The sequence below is a fragment of the Chrysemys picta genome, chromosome 25 (assembly GCF_011386835.1).
Source record: "Chrysemys picta bellii isolate R12L10 chromosome 25, ASM1138683v2, whole genome shotgun sequence".
Taxonomy (NCBI): domain Eukaryota; kingdom Metazoa; phylum Chordata; order Testudines; family Emydidae; genus Chrysemys; species Chrysemys picta.
Window position 1 is genome coordinate 3,747,912 of NC_088815.1, and position 4,042 is coordinate 3,751,953.

General features: G+C 46.5%; 1 long non-coding RNA gene across 1 annotated transcript; it reads left to right on the forward strand.

Moving 5' to 3' along the window:
* The first annotated feature begins 748 nt into the window (after positions 1-748).
* Positions 749-2,433, forward strand: LOC135977399 (uncharacterized). The gene is made up of 2 exons (XR_010594873.1): positions 749-1,681; positions 1,726-2,433. It is a non-coding gene; the product is annotated as an uncharacterized LOC135977399 (long non-coding RNA).
* Positions 2,434-4,042: the final 1,609 nt, after the last annotated feature.

Below are 4,042 nucleotides of genomic sequence, written 5' to 3' on the forward strand. Positions count from 1 at the left end.
CCTTGGGGTGGGTCTACCCACGTGTGATCTCTGTTTTCATGGGACTTTGTATCAAAGCCTCATTTAGAAACTTTGCATTGCCCTTGGTATAATATTATAGCCCCTAAGGATAGAATAAGATAGAAGAAAAAATTCTTTTTGCTAGCAGTAGAACAAGAGCTCTCCCCCCCCCACTCTTAATCAATTGCCCTGTTGAATGAATGAGGTGTGGATGAGCAAGGCATGGAAGGCAGCACCTCCAGACAGCCTCAACTGTTGGAGAGGGTCTGGGAGCCAGACCCAAGGATAATAAAACGTGTCAAGTGGGCTCATTAAAGACAAGCAGACATACCGACGGCCTCGGGGGTTAGAAGCAAGCACCTTCTTTTGGAAACACCCTCTTTGCAGCATTGGGACAACACTCAAAAGAAAGCAGCACAAAGGACCAATGGACACAGACACAGAGTTTGAATCTGGTATAGATTTGCATAAGAGGGAAGCTGCTATAAAAGTGAGGTGTCTTGCAGAGGACCCCGGGTCTCGTCTTGTCAACATGGGAGCATTGATCCGGGTTGGCAGAAGCCCGGCTCCACCCCCTCCCCCATCTAACTCACCTGGCCAGTAAAGTTAAGGGGAGCAACTAATTGGTAACAACAAGATGGAGTGTGTTTGTGTGTGTGAGTGTAAGTGTAATATATTATATGCATATGATACAGTGTTAATGGATACATGTATTACTAATAAATGTGGCGTTTTGCCTTATTCCCCCTGAAAAGATCCTTTGCAGTACTTTAAGTACAACACATGTAGTGTCCAGCCACGTCCCAGCACTTACGTGGTGCCTTTGCAAGGTCAGCGCATCCCCTATGCAGGGGAGAACACCACTATGTGCTGCCCTGCACCTGTGTGTGTGACACTGTTAGGTAAAAAGCAAGTCCTGACTCACCTCTCCAGCACCCGAGTTCGTGCGGAGTTGGTATGGGGCTCACAATCTGTCAGAGACCAGACACCAATTTGTTGATCAACGGGTTCACACTATCCTTAGCTTGAAAAGCTTCAGAGTAAGTGTGGCAAGTTTATTAGGGGTGAGCATCAATATTTATTTATACACAGAAGTAAACAAAGTGATTAACAGATCATAATGGTCATGCATAATCAATCAAGATTCTACAGGATAAAACAGGTTAAAATGTAAATTAAGTAGAGAAAAGGGGAGATGGCTACTTAAGGGGAGGGGGGTGTCATGAGTAGTTTGCAGGTCAGAGCTTTGATTAAAAGTTCAGACAGAGACATCAAGTCTGGGTTAAGTTTAAGCTCATCAAAAGTTCAGACTCAACATTCCTCCATTTGTAGCTTTGGGATAACTATTTACCAAAAGCTACACCCCATTTTAAGGAGCCAAGGGCCGCTTGGCAATTTCAGCCTGGGCCAACTCGAAGAGAGTAAGGCCCTTGGCTGAAGTAGGAAAAGAATAAACTGACCCACATGAGTCTATGAGGGAGGGGACACACTGAATACAGTAACACAGTATTATAAGGATTACTATGGCCCCAACAATACCCACCAAGAGTTTTTTAACCCACCCAAATCCAGGCAGCCAATTCCATAAGGCTCCCCACCAATCATAAGGTGGCTGGCCAGAGGAGTAGTTCTTAGCCATTTCCCGTAGATGTTTGGTACGTTGAAAAGTGTCAGAGTAGGTGTCATTTACAAAAACACAGCATTCTTCATTTATGAGGGCGCAAGTTCCTCCCTGGGCTGCTAACATTATGTCTAAAGCCATTCGGTTTTGCAAAGCTAACTGGCGCAGCTGGGACATTTCTCCGGCCTGATTCTCAAATAGGGTCGCAGTTTCATTGGTTAAAGATTCTAGTAGTCCCTGTAGACGGATGACACCACCCCTCAAGCTAATGAGACCAGCCCACCGCTGCCACGACAAACCATCACGGATATTAATATCTCTGAAGGTTTCACGGATGTTACGAACGTGGGGAAAATGAGGGGGAGTGAGGGAGATGCAAGAAGGCGGTGTTAGCCACGCTAAATAACATGACCCTGCCCAATCAGGGGAGAGAAAGTAATAAGCTTTGGGCCCGCACACCCAGTATGTTCCATACAATGCGTTTCGGGTATTCCATTTCTCAAAGTAGGAGGTAACCCACCACCCGTTGGACCACTGTTCCCCTGGTAACGCAGAGGGGTCGTTGTGCGAACTGCAGAGGCACAATTTGGTAGTGGTGTTTTCAAAGGGCAGTGTAGTACTGCTTGAGCAGTTGTAGAAGGCAATCGTATGTCCCTTAGCAATTAGTTGGACACCCTCGTGATCTGAGCAGGGCTTCTTAAAAGCTGACTCTGAAGGCTTGCCCACCCATGAAAAAGTTGGATCGGGGTGAGGGATCCACATATGGAATAAGTGGGATGCGCAAGGCTTGAAGCCAAGATTTTTACTAAAGGCGGTGCCATTAAAATACATGTTGCATTTACTTGTTCCCACAAAAGTTGACCCCTTTTCTTTAACAAAACACAGTGATCCTGTCTGATTGGTTACCCTGAGATATCTGTTAATTGGCACTCCTGTTTTGTTCCATGTAAGATTGTGTTGGACTGGAGTCAAGTATCAGGGGGTAGCCGTGTTAGTCTGTATCTACAAAAACAACAAGGAGTCTGGTGGCACCTTAAAGACTAACAGATTTATTTGGGCATAAGCTTTCGTGTGTAAAAACCTCACTTCTTCGGATGCATCCGAAGAAGTGAGGTTTTTACTCACGAAAGCTTATGCCCAAATAAATCTGTTAGTCTTTAAGGTGCCACCAGACTCCTTGTTGGACTGGATCTTTTACTCTAGCCGGTGGCATCCAAATCATATTAGCAGTGGTCAGGGGAATGGGTGTGAAAGGGAGTCCCTGTTCTGCATTTACTGGAAATTGAGTACATACCCAGCAATTACTTCTATTTCCTAAAATACGAGTTTTAACCTTGTGGGAATATCTAATAAAAGCATTATCTTCATAAGCAGAAAATAAACTAAAAAGGCATAATAAAAAACATACAGTTGTCAGAATAAAAGGTCCTCTCATTTTTGCCGAGTCAATTTAAGTCTGATGTCTGAAAGAGGTAAGCTGGTCCACTGGTCGGAGGCAGTGTCCTCAGTGGTGGCAAGAGCTGCTGGTCCGTCACTGTGGTCCACTATGGCTGGCTTGACGTGGGAGTGGTGGATCCAGGATTTGCGTCCTTCCAGGAACACTGCAGTCTGGGTTGTTAAAAGAACCTGGTGGGGTCCAGTAAACCTCGGCTGGAGGGTGTCGCCACGAACGAACTTTTTGGCCCAGACGAAGTCCCCTGGTTGGAACGGGTGGATCTGTTCTTCCAGCGGCACGGTCTGGGAAAACTGCGAGGCTTTCCAAAGGGTACGGAGGCGAGCCTGTAGGGAGAGAAACTGGCACGCGGTCATATGATCCCCTCCCAATAGTGAAACATCAGCACGTGGTAGCGCCCCGCCTTTGAAAGGGGGGTGTCCCTAGAGCAGTTCAAAGGGGGATAATCCCAATACACGGGTTGGGCGAGTACGAAGGTGAAACAGGACCAAGGGAAGTACCTGAGGCCACTTTAACCCTGTTTCTTGACAGTATTTAGCCAATGTAAACTTAAGCTCCCTATTCATACGCTCAACTTTCCCGCTAGACTGGGGGTGGTAGGGTGTATGAAAGGAGTGTGAAATGCCCAGTCCTTGTTCTAAACGGCCAAGGACATGACCAGTAAAGTGAGGTCCGCGATCTGAGTCAAGCACGAGAGGGATGCCAAAACGGGGTACAATGTCTCTAAGGAGAATCTTCGCCACTGTGGCAGCAGTACAATTAGCAGTAGGAAAAGCTTCGACCCAGGAAGTCAGAGGGCAAACCAAAACAAGGAGGTGCTTTTTCCCAAAAGCCTTTGGCATATCTGCAAAGTCAATTTGAAGATGTTGAAATGGAGCAGCAGGCGAAGGTCTTCCACCCTTAATTTTGTTAAGAGGCGGAGCAGGTCCATTACGCTGACATGTGCTGCATGCTTTCACTATTGACAG